The 13,412-nt window shown below is 38.6% G+C and overlaps 1 pseudogene; it reads right to left on the reverse strand.

Annotated features, from left to right (window-relative positions):
- Positions 1-566: 566 nt before the first annotated feature.
- On the reverse strand, positions 567-1,630 carry LOC119249600 (adenylate kinase 2, mitochondrial-like; annotated as a pseudogene).
- Between the last annotated feature and the right edge of the window lie 11,782 nt (positions 1,631-13,412).

Here is a 13,412-nt window from a genome sequence, read left to right on the forward strand (position 1 = left end):
CTTATTCAGCATAGTAGTGCTAAAAGCAACACTGACTTTTTGGGGCCTTTCTGTATTCTGAAATGATAAAAGATACTTTTAGTATTTTCAGAATTGTAGTTATAAATTTAACTCCTGGATACAAGTATGTACTGTGCACTGCAGAAAACATATACATATAAGTGCAGCCCCTAAAGGATGGGCTATAGCAAGGACTTTTGGAGTAGGCAGTGGTGTGAAGATGGCCTGTAAGCTGGGGTGAGAAGCTTCCTGTGGGGCAAGGCTTCCAGTACTGGCTGTCCTGTGGGGTGTCTTCACTCCTCCTGGCTCAGGGAGGCACCTCTTGTCCCTGAGGACTGGGCAGGGGTAGGACTTCAGGGGTCCGGGTCCTCTAGGAAATCTCTTCAACTCAGTCTTCCAGGACCCAGAGATACCTTCTTCCTTCTTCTATGAAGCAAGTGCTTTTAAAATCAATATATTAAATGATATTCTTACTAGCTTGAGAAAACTTCCCTCTGACTGCTCAGCCACACCCACCCACACCCTTAACAGGGGTACGAAGAAGAAATTCTCTTTTGGACCCAACATCAGATAATCTTAACTAAGCCTTTCCACGTAGCTTCGGAGAAGGCCACAAGGACGCTTGCAGTCAGGACACCAGGGGCCTGGGTCTCATTGAGGGCAGAGTGGACCCTGGTTTGCTGTAGTGCTCCTTCAGAGGAGTAGTCTGTGGGGTAGGCCTTCTGCCAGATTTTCAAGGCCTTCTGGTAATCATCTGACCTGTGTAGCAAGGGCTTTCCAGTGATGGCATCTTTCAGAGGTTCCTTTGGGGGGTTGAACAACTTCTGGGAGGAACAGCCCCTCATGGGGTGAATCACCCTTCTTTTGATTCCTTGGATCAGCAGAGAGCTTGGGAGGCTGAATTCAATCACAGAATCAAGTTTTCCTTACCTCTTTTTTTTTTTAAAGATTTATTTATTTTTATATAAGAACCGAGGCACAGACCAGACGAGCAGGAGGGTGAGAGGATTCACCAGAGACAAAGCGGGGAACAGAACAGGCAGACTGACGAAATACACTGCTGAGGGGAGCAGCGGGCAGCAGGAGAGGTCTGAGCGCCATGTGGGACCCTCGCTGGTGGCCAGGGATCAAACCGGCCCTGCAGAGGCTGCGGGCAGCTTTGCAGCCCAGCACTCAACCGCTGCACCACAGGGGAGGCCCTCCTTTTTTCCATGAGGTTGTCAAGTGGCTCTGCTTGCCTCACAGTGTGAGGGAAACCATCAAGAAGAAAACCATTTTTGCGTGAAGGGATCTCATATTCTTCTTAAGGATCCCTATTCCCATTTCATCACTCCCTGGGTGGCCCAGCATTCATGGTTGCCTTCAGTGTCTTTCCCAGGTGTGAACCTAACAGGTAGCTCTAACAGGTAGCCAGTAACCAAACAGCAAACACAGATGTTTTTCACCAATTGGGTATCTGGGTACTCTTGCCAACTCCTGGAGGCCCCAGGAGCATTGCTCGTATGCCTTTAGGATTCTCCTGTACAAGTTCTGGGACACACAGGTGTGGTAGGAGCCTTGGCCTTGATATTCTCTCAATGATCAATGCTCTTAGCAGGTACAGCACTTCCAGGCCTCCTCTCACACCCATGTCACTCACTCCCTAGAGAGATTTTCTGAAAAGGCAAATCGTTAAAATACAAATGACAAAAACAACAACAGTAATAAAAACTGGCGGGTGGGGGGAAAGAAGTACAGGTAACCATTGTTTTTTGAAAATTTGCTTTATACCACTTCACCTTTAGAAAGACCTACATTTGTACCAGTTTTTGCTAACCAAAAGAAATACAAAGAATATTTGCAGATTGATCTGATTTTTGCTTTAAAAAAAAAAAGCCAAAAAAGCAAAAATAGTGTTCAGCATTTGTTTTGCAACAATCATTGCAGAGGCACCATGCACCCCCAGCTTGCTAAAGTGGCACCTCTAAATTCCTTTGCTAGGAACTACTTTGTACAGACTGTGTGTATCATATGCTTTCTGCTTTTACTATGTGTTAGTGTTATTTTAGGTTTTATGAGTTATTTGGTATGTTACTTTTGGGTGTAGGAATGCTCAGGATTTTTTTCATATAAATTAAGGTACTTACCTATTTGTTTTATTCCTTTCAGTTTATGAAAGGATTTACAGGAAAATTCTACTTTCAATAGCAGGGAAAACCTGTAGCTTGAGCCATCAAAAAGAGCTTATATCCAGTGTGGCAGATTCTATTGAAGAAAAGAGGGACACATTTAACTAAATTTCTGTATGAATTTATTACAAGACCGAGTAAAAAAACATGAGGAACTGGGGAAACTGAAAGAAGAGGAGTGATGAGTCCCAGAGCACAAAATTGGAGACATGACTGCAGGTAAGTGGTGTCACTGCAGAGAGCACAATGAGGAATCTGGGAGAGGGAAGAGAAACGAGAGCTGAAAGGAGTAACTGGAATTGCAAGACAAGCACATGAATTGCTCTAGGGATTTGGGGAAAGGAGACCTTAGGTCAGAAACAGAAGAAATTACCAAAGAGACCATACAGTGTTTTGCAGGTTGATACGGAAAGTAATGGTCCTCATTTATTAGAAGTAGTTAATCTGCAGCCACTGTCATATGAAAATAAGTGAAACAGGGCCTCCCCGGTGGCGCAGCGGTTGAGCGCTGGGTTACGAAGCTGCCCGCAGCCTCTGCGGCGCCGGTTCGATCCCTGGCTGCTCCCCGGCCACCAGAGGAGGGTCCCACATGGCGCGCAGACCTCTCCTGCCGCCCGCTGCTCCCCTCAGCAGTGTACTTTGGTTCTTCTGCCTGCTCTGCTCCCCGCTCTGGCTCTGGTGAATTCTCTCACCCTCCCGCGCTTCTGACTGTACCCAGTGCTTGTATAAACAAACAAACAAACAAATAAATCTTTAAAAAATAAAAAAAAAAGAAAATAAGTGAAACTATTTTATTCATATATTGGCACATGTAATAACCAAAATCAAATGTTTGATTTCATTTGAAAAGCATGTCTGATTTATTTTGAGCAAATATTGTATATAAACTGATGGAGACACAATAGTGATTATAAAACAGTCCTTCCTTCCAGGTGCTTTTGATCTGGTGACTGGGATAGTCAACGCACAACCTAATGAAAATCTGTCCAAAGGACATACAAATACAACTCCTATTGAGCCCTTACTTTGTGTTAGGCTGTGTACTCAGCATTTAGACATATTATTTAATTTAAATACCACGGCAATCTCAAGAAGTTGACGGGATTAGGTCACTTTCACAGATGGTGAAACTGAATTTTAAAAGTTTAGTAAATTTGCTTAAGACTTAAAGGTCTGGAAATCAGAGATTATAGGTTAGAATTCCTCTGATTCTCATATTTGTTTCTTCAAAGGCTTTTCTGTTCTAACCAATTAATCTCTTAGAGTCTAAGTTTATTTGTATGTTTTATGCCTAATGAGTTTTGAAATATTTATGTATGAGGCCTCCACCTGCTGAGCTCAGCTAACAGAGGAAAGGCCATAGAGGACAGGTATTTTATTATCCTGTAGGGTGCATATGGGAAAAAAAACTCACTTTGAAAACATTTGACACTTTGATAAATATCTCCTTCCCACCCACTGTCGAAGCAAAAGCAGTAGTTCCCTTTTTTTTTCTTAGATGCCAAATTTTTTATTTAAATTTTATTTTTATATTCCCCATACAATTACAGCCCCCATATTTTGACCCCAAGCCCTCCTTTCCCTGCCCCTCACCCCCGATAGAGTGTTTCTGGTTCATAGTTGTTTGTTGATTTTGATATTTTCTTTCTTATAGTTATTCTTCTTCCTGGTCCTTATTTAAGTTTTCTAGATTCCTGCTATGAGTGAGACCATCCGGTATTTTTCTTTTTCTTTCTGGCTTATTTCGCTGAGCATGATCCCTTCTAGCGCCATCCATGTTGCTGAAAATTGCATGTGTTTATCTTTTTTGAATGCCGAGTAATATTCCATGGTGTATATGTACCACATCTTCTTGATCCAGTCATCTATTTTTGGGCATTTGGGTTGTTTCTAAAGCTTAGCTTTTGTAAATAGTGCTGCTAGAAACATAGGGGTGCAGGTGCTCTTTGGAATTGATGTTTCTGTGTCCTTTGGGTTAATACCTAGGAGTGGAATTGCTGGATCATATGGAAGCTCTATGTTTAGTAGGTCCAGAAATCTCCACACAGCTCTCCATAGTGGTTGGACCGGTTTGCACTCCCACCAACAGTGCAGGAGAGTTCCTTTTTCTCTACAACCTTGCCAACATTTGTTGTTGCTAGTTTTTTTAATATGTGCCATTCTCACTGGTGTAAGATGGTATCTCATTGTAGTTTTGATTTGCATTTCCCTGATTACAAGTGATAGTGAAAGCAAAGATAAACAGCTGGGACTACATCAAATTAAAGAGCTTCTGCACAGCAAAAGAGACAATAACCAAAACAAAGAGAAACCCCACCAACTGGGGGAACATTTTTGCATACAACACTAATGATAAAGGACTGATCACAAAAAAACTACAAAGAGCTGATGAGACTCAACAAAAACAAAGAAAATCATCCAGTCAAAAAATGGGCAGAGGAGCTAAAAAGAAACTTCTCTGAAGAGGAAATGCAAATGGCCAACAGGCATATGAGACAATGTTCAACATCACTTGTAATCAGTAGTTCCATTTTAATCTCAGGGGATCTGTTCCAAGATACTCAGTGGCTGCCTGAAACTGTAAATGGTACTAAACCCTATATGTTTTTTCCTACATATACATACACATGATAGTTTAATTTATAAATTAGCTTCAGTAAGAGATTCATAATGACTACTAATAAATAAAATTAAAGCAATATATTGTAATAAATGCTAAATGAATGCAGTCTTTTTCTTTCAAAATACTTACAGTACTGTAGCTTTTTTTTTTTTTTTTGTGATGACCTAAGGTGATAAAATGCCTATGGCAAGAGGTTAAGTAAACTGAATGATCTAGGCATTGTGATGTAGGTCTAGACTGCTGTTTACTACTGGTGTATGAGGGGCCATTATTAAGTAAAATAAGGATTATTTGAACATAAGCACTGCAACAGTTTCCTGATTGATCTGATAACCAAGATGACTTCTAACTCACAGCAGATGCTGATAGTATGTGGATTTTTGGCCAATGGAATGATTCACTTCACGTGGGACTATATATGATTTCATCACACTAATCAGAACAGCACACAGTTTAAAATGTAAATTGTTTATTTCTGGAATTTCTCCATTCAGTATTTTTGAGCTGTGTTGACTGCAGAGAACTGAAAATGCGGAAAGTGAACTGAGGTAAAGGGTAGATTACTATAGTAGGCTTTGAGAGAACCTGGTCTTGAAATATTTTTTTTTAAAGAGTCACCTATATTTATTTATTTATTTATTTATTTATTTATTTATTTATTTATTTATTTATACAAGCACTGGGTACAGTCAGAAGCGCAGGAGGGTGAGAGAATTCACCAGAGCCAGAGCAGGGAGCAGAACAGGCAGAAGGACCGAAGTACACTGCTGAGGGGAGCAGCGGGCGGCAGGAGAGGTCTGCGCGCCATGTGGGACCCTCCTCTGGTGGCCGGAGAGCAGCCGGGGATCGAACTGGCGCTGCAGAGGCTGCAGGCAGCTTCGCAACCCAGCGCTCAACCGCTGCGCCACCGGGGAGGCCCTGGTCTTGAAATATTGCTTGTGACTGGGAAGTAGATTCTGGAGAAAGGACTGAAGACAGAGTTAGAAAAGCATCAAAGCAGTGACCTGTATGTTGAAAATATCTATTTTTGATTGCATTTCTTCACCTAGGTCTAAATTTCACATCTTCCTAAATTTATATTCAAGCATTAGGACTATTTAACTGGTTAATCTGAGGCCATTATCCTTTAAAGCACATTTCTTTTCACATGAGAAGCAATTGGCAGATTGCATTTATTGCTTATGTGCCCAGGAAGAGTGATGTCACTGAGGAAACACAATGCTGTTCCACAGTGAGAATATTTTTAGCATTCCTCATCTTGAGAAAGAATTGTGTAACTATAGAGATTTCCTAAGACTCCATGCATTCATGTGGTCTGTTTCTGGGCCTGGTTTATTTAACTTACACCTGAAGGATCCCATTGTAGAATGGCCCACCCTCCTCCAATGGCTCCATAGTTGAATGTTTTTTGACCAGTTGCCTAAATCCTACCATTGGGAGATGCCATTACATCAGGAGATCATACTTGTATGTGATAAACGTGAAATTCCCAAAGGAATTATTTCAGAATATCTTAGGTAGTCCTCTAACATGAGCGTAACAATCTTTATTTTTTTTAATGTTTTTTAAATAATAAATTTTATTTTTATATTCCCCATACAATTGCAACCCCCCCATTCTGACCCCAATCCCTCCCCTCCCGCCCCCCACCCCCCAAAAAGTGTCTCTGGTTCATAGTTTTTTGTTGATTTTGATTTTCACTTTCTTATAGTTATTCATTTTCCTGGTCCCTTATTTAAGTTTTCTAGATTCCTGCTATGAGTGAGACCATCCGGTATTTTTCTTTTTCTTTTTGGCTTATTTCGCTGAGCATGATCCCTTCCAGCGCCATCCATGTTGCTGCAAATTGCATGTGTTTATCTTTTTTGAATGCCGAGTAATATTCCATGGTATATATGTACCACATCTTCTTGATCCAGTCATCTATTTTTGGACATTTGGGCTGTTTCCAAAGCTTAGCTATTGTAAATAGTGCTGCTAGAAACATAGGGGTGCAGGTGCTCTTTGGAATTGATGTTTCTGTGTCCTTTGGGTAAATACCTAGGAGTGGAATTGCTGGATCATATGGAAACTCTATGTTTAGTAGGTCCAGAAATCTCCACACAGCTCTCCATAGTGGTTGGACCAGTTTGCACTCCCACCAACAGTGCAGAAGAGTTCCTTTTTCTCCACACCCTTGCCAACATTTGTTGTTGCTACTATTTTTAATATGTGCCATTCTCACTGGTGTAAGATGGTATCTCATGGTAGTTTTGATTTGCATTTCCCTAATGACAAGTGATGTTGAACATTTTTTCATTTCCTCTGCAGAGAAGTTTCTTTTTAGCTCTTCTGCCCATTTTTGGACTGGATTATTTTCTTTGTTGTTGTTGAGTCTCATCAGCTCTTTGAAGATTTTTGTGATCAGTCCTTTATCATTAGTGTTGGGTGTAAAAATGTTCTCCCAGTTGGTGGGGTTTCTCTTTGTTTTTGTTATTGTCTCTTTTGCTGTGCAGAAGCTCTTTAATTTGATGTAGTCCCAGCTGTTTATCTTTGCCTTCACTATCACTGCTTTGGGTGATGTGTCTGTAAAGATGTCTTCGATGTGCAAATCACGTAGTGTTTCGCCTATATTTCCTTCTATATATTTTATGGTTTCAGGTCTTATGTCTAGTTCTTTAATCCACTTTGAGTTGATTTTTGTGCATGGTGTGAGGTAGTGGTCAAGCTTCATTCTTTTGCATGTAGCGACCCAGTTTTCCCAGCACCATTTATTGAACAAACTTTCTTTGCTCCAATGCATAGTCTTTGCTCCTTTGTCAAAGATTAGTTGACCATAAATCTGTGGGTTTATTTCTGGATTTTCTATTCGATTCCATTGGTCTGTGTGTCTGTTCTTGTTCCAATACCATGCAGTTTTGATGATTATGGCTTTGTAGTAGAGTTTGAAGTCTGGGAGTGTGATGCCTCCATTCCCTTCTTTTTTTTTTCAGGAGAGCTTTGGCTATTTGGGTTTTTTTGTGATTCCATATGAATTTCATCAATAATTGTTCTATTTCTTTGAAGAATGACATTGAAATTTTGATTGGAATAGCATTGAATCTGTATATTGCTTTTGGAAGGATGGCCATTTTAATAATGTTTATTCTTCCAATCCATGAGCAGGGGATGTCTTTCCATTTCTTTGTGTCTTCTTCTATTTCTTTTAACAGTGTTTTATAGTTTTCTTTGTATAGGTCCTTTGCCTCTTTTGTTAGATTTATTCCCAAATATTTGATTTTTTTTTGTTTCAATAATAAAAGGGATTTTTTTTTAATTTCTTCTTCTTCAGATTTATTGTTTGTGTATAGGAAGGCTACTGTCTTTTGCGTGTTGATTTTGTATCCTGCCACTTTACTGAACTGATTGATGAGTTGAATTAGTTTTTCTGTGGAGTTTTTGGGGTTCTCTATGTATATTATCATGTCATCTGCAAAAAGTGATAGTTTGACTTCTTCTTTTCCTATTTGGATTCCTTGGATGTCTTTCTCTTGTCTTATTGCTCTGGCTAGGACTTCCAGTATTATATTGAAAAGCAGTGGTGAGAGTGGACATCCTTGTCTTGTTCCAGATCTTAATGGAATTGCTTTCAGCTTTTACCATTGAGAATGATACTCGCTGTTGGCTTGTCATAGATGGCCTTTATGATGTTGAGGTATGTTCCTTGTATCCCAATAATTTCAAGGGCTTTTATCATGAATGGGTGTTGCACTTTGTCGAAATTATCATATGGTTTTTATATTTCTTTTTGTTGATGTGTTGGATAACGTTGATTGATTTTCAGATGTTAAACCATCCTTGTGTCCCTGGAATGAATCCTACTTGGTCGTGGTGAATTATCTTATGGATACATGAGCGTAACAATCTTTAGCACTTTCTTTTTTTTTAAATTGATTATTAATTATTTTATTTTTTACATCATTGCTCATTTCTCTCCCAAGCCCCTCAGGTGTCATCCCCATATCTAGCACTTTCTATTCTCGATAGGATGAATGGGGTATGTCTTGGTATCTTGTGGACACATAGACAGTGGTATCAGTAATGCTGGGAACTTTGGAATTAACCTTAAATGCCATTTTCAGTCCTTGGAAATCATTTATATCCCTATCCTTTTTCTAAATATCATTTTCCCTTCTTAATATACCAAACAATTTTCATTACTAAAGTTGAAATTTCTGTGTCTGCTTTTATGCTTTGAATATAGTGAAGAAGAAGGATAGCATAATTAGTTGAATAAACAAATATAAAAAGCAGAGTATACCTTACTAATTCAGCCTAATTTTTTCTCTTTTAATACATTCCAAAATTAAGAAAATTATTCAGTTCTTTACACATTCTAGGCACCTAAAAATTACAAGACAGATGTTAAATATGGGAAGAGATGGGGTAAATTGGATAAAAACTCATTGCCTAGGTTTATCTTAGTGTTTGGGGGCAATTTAGTTGAATCACCTGTCCTTTGTGACACCTGTGTTTATAGACCACAGGAAGTAGACTCCATTTAGTTAAGTTGTTCTTGACTGCAGAGTCTTTCTGTGATCAGATTGGATTAGTTTTTGACTGTTAGTGATAGGCCAAATGTTACTACAGGCAAAGAATGCTGATCTGGCTGTCCCCAAGCAATCTGTGAAAGCTGTGGTTGGTACAAGTCTCAAGTCACTGTTTCCCCTTTGTCATAGGGATCCAGTGTGGGTACCAATGGAATATTGGCCCCAGATATAGGTTTACTTATTCATTCAACACTTATCTAGTGGATGATTATTATGTGCTGAGTATAGCTGTCTACTCCAGAGATGCATCAGAGGAGAAGCCTACAGTGTTCCTACCTTTGAGCTAGTTTCTCTATGTTCACTGAGTAAGACATTGGCAATCTGTCAGACTCAGTTGCTTTTCCTTTTCCATCTTTCTGGGCATATATGTGCCACAGTGGAAATTTGTGGATCACTTGGCCCACTTATATTTTAGTCTTTCCTTCCATGATTTGAATCATAAGGCTTACAGGTGGAAGGATTTGCTCAATTTTACATTAAAAAATATATTAAAGGCTACCATATGCCAAACTTTGTGCCAAACACTGAATATTCAGCAGTGATCAAAGCAATAAATTCCTTATTTTCACAGAACATATTTGGATGGGAAAGACAATATTATAAAACTAACAAATACTTCTATGAATACAAATCAGGGTACAAATTATGTGATAAAGAACAGGGTACATTGAGACCAGCACAAGATACTTCATTAAGATTGGAAGACATCTTTGAAGAGGTGATATGCAATGTTGTTGTGCATTGGTGGCTTGCACAATTCCAAAGATATGAAAGGTGCCCACTGAAAAACACTAATTTGAAAATATATATGCACCCCTATGTTGATTGCAGCATATTTATAATAGCCAAGTTATGATTTATTATATGATTTTATCAAATATAGCACTGTTGTCAACTTATGTTACCGTCTCCTAGCAGAATAGTTATCACACACATTAAAAAAAAAATAAAAAAAGCATCTTCTGGTGTTGGACAGTGTGTCCATTATATTGCTCTTTAGACCTGACTTGGGCCTCATTTTATAGAATATTAAATACTTTTCAAAGGTTCATGTTAAAACTTGAAAGAAAAGATCCAGTCCTTTGAAAATCCAATGAAAAGAGATTCCATGTAGAGAAACAACATGTATGGTAAACCCAAGATGCAAACAAATTTGTGGTATTGGAAATCTGAGAGAAGGCCAGAGAGAATGTGATAGTGGATGGGGGGAGGTAGCAGAATAGAATAAAAAAGTGTACCAAGGCCTGACAACTCAGGGTCTTGTAGGCCATAGCAAAGTTTTAATTTTATTTCAGATGTAACAAGAAGCCATGGAAGAGTTTTAAAACAGGGGTGATAAACCTTATCTCTTAAAAAACTCTTTCAGTTGTAGTGAAGCTAATGACAGGATAGAGAAAAGTTAGAGATTTATGGCCCTAATCTACACAAAAGATAATGAAGGATTGGCTTAGGGTGGTGGATTAAGAAATATTTTTAAGGTGAACTAGGAGAATTTATAGATAGGTTGTATTTAATATGTAACAGAGATTAAGATGTCATGATATGGGCCTCCCCGGTGGCGCAGCAGTTGAGCGCTGGGTTACGAAGCTGCCCACAGCCTCTGCAGTGCTGGTTCGATCCCCGGCTGCTCCCCGGCCACTGGGGGAGGGTCCCACATGGCGCACAGACCTCTTCAGCCGCCTGCTGCTCCCCTCAGCAGTGTACTTTGGTCCCTCTGCCTGCTCTGCTCCCCGCTCTGGCTCTAGTGACTTCTCTTACCCTCCAGCGCTTCTGACTGTACCCAGTGCTTGTATAAATAAATAAATAAATATTTTTAAAAAAAGATGTCATGATATGACTCGATTATTAACAGCTTATATACGAAGTCTTAATAAACCAGTTTTGATAAAATTCAAAAATAATTTTATGTATTTGTCACTTAGTGTTGAACAATGGTAAAATTATTTCCAAATAGAAGTCTTAAATTATGCTGAGCATGATTAGCCTGGTATATTTAATGTATTTAATTAAATAAAATAGGTAGGTAGTATTTCCACTATTCTAATAATAAAAGTAAAGTAACATATTTAAAAATAATTATTCCTGATTTCTTAAATATTGGTAGAGTAATAACTATTATAATTGCAATGGTTTACATGAAATGCCTTGGCATCAAATTCAGAACATTTTTGTTGACATTGGACAAGAGGAACACTTTCTGTTGGGCTGGGTAGCTGGAAGAATGTGAGCCTGGGCTGCTGCTGGTTATCTTTGATACTAGCTGGGGAAAGAGACAGTTTTTAATGAAATCTTTGAATTCCAGCATCTAGTTCCATGAGTTCCTCAAATTTCCAATGGCAGGAGACAGCAAGTTTTCCTTTTGTATTTTTGCTAATTTGAATGGGATTTTGTTATTTTCCACAGACCGTTTTCTGATCAAACAAGGCCCTTGGTCGTAAACTTCAGGTTGTGACTTATGGAGAAAATAAAAATCAAACTAATGCTAAGTGTAGGACACTTGAGCTATATTTTTGACTCTTAACTTTTCTGGCTGAGGTTTTTCTTATTTGGAAAATGTGTCCATTCTAACTGAAATTCTGTCTCTAACTACCATTTTATGCTTATATTTCAGTATCCTGCTTAATCATAATCTTATTTATTAGTCTTTCTAGAACAGATACAGCAAGGAAGAAATAGATATATTTATTAGACAACTATATTGAATAAGGAAACTTGTATTTTCAGCTTAATGTAGTAAAGTTGTCAGATCAAGATAGTACCATTAAAGCAAATTGATTTCTTGTAGAAATGAGTAGATCACTCACATATATCAATTTATTTATGGAGTTATTGTGTTGATACTGAGTTTGAATTTGTGGTGTAAGACGAATTAAAAAAAAGACAGCTAGAAATTGTGGAAAGTTTTAATCTCTTAGGAACATGCAGAACAAATTGTTGCACACCAGGTATTCTAAGGTCCATATTTATCAAGCAAATATGAAAATGGACTTTGCTAGTCTTACTTGTGCCTCTTTGGAGAAACCATGGGTTACTCATCTGTAATGTTGCTTATTTAAAATAGTGCTTCTCTATGTAAACTGGTCCAGCCACTATGAAAGCTGCATTCCTCAAAACTCTAAAAATGGATCTACCATATGATCCAGAGATTCTCCTCCTAGGAATCTACCCAGAGTATACGAAAACAGTAATTCAAAAGGAAACCTGCACTCCTATGTTTATTACAGCATTATTTATAATAGCTAAGATATGGAAACAACCCAAATGCTCCAAAACAGATGACTGGATCAAGAAGATCTGGTATATATATACCATGGAATACTACTCAGTGTTTGTGGTAACATGGATGGAGCTGTAAGGGATTATGCTAAGTGAAATAAGTCAGAAGTAAAAAGATAAATCTAGGATGGTTTCACTTATATATAGAATATAGAGAAACCAAACAAAGGATCAGGAAAGGGATAGAACCTGCTGACCATAGTTCTGAGGCATACACAGGGGAGTGGGAGGGAGAGCACAAGGGACTATGGGTGATGGATCCCAAGTGCTCTGGTGGTGGGAGAACAACAGGACTACACCTGAGGGAAGAAATCAAGCACTGTACAAAAATGAATGATGATAAAAGAAAATAAATGAATAATTTTAATCATAAAATAAAATAGTGCTTCTCTAACTTTCCATATCGTTATATACACATAAAAGAAAGCATTTGCATGGTAGCGTGGGTATACTGGAAACTCCACTGGGTCAGAGGAGACTAAGGGCATCCTAAGGCTGCAGGAATCCACATCTTTATCCCCTCTGTCTGCCAAGCATAGTTGTGTGTTTAGACATACTGACGGATAAATTCTGCTTTAAAAAATATGTGTGACACATATGTCCCTGTTCGTTTTTTAAATGACTTCTCAAACCCTCCTTTTCTTGAATTCTGGCTTTGGTCTTATGTAAGTTAGTGGCAACATTTGGATCCTAAAGCATGGTTAAAAGAGCTCTTAGCATTTTCACAAACTTCAAAAGACTCTCAATTTACATCAACTTTGTACAATCAGCAGATAT

The sequence above is a fragment of the Talpa occidentalis genome, unplaced genomic scaffold (genome assembly GCF_014898055.3).
Source record: "Talpa occidentalis isolate TD23 unplaced genomic scaffold, MPIMG_talOcc4v2.1, whole genome shotgun sequence".
Classification (NCBI taxonomy): Eukaryota; Metazoa; Chordata; class Mammalia; order Eulipotyphla; family Talpidae; genus Talpa; species Talpa occidentalis.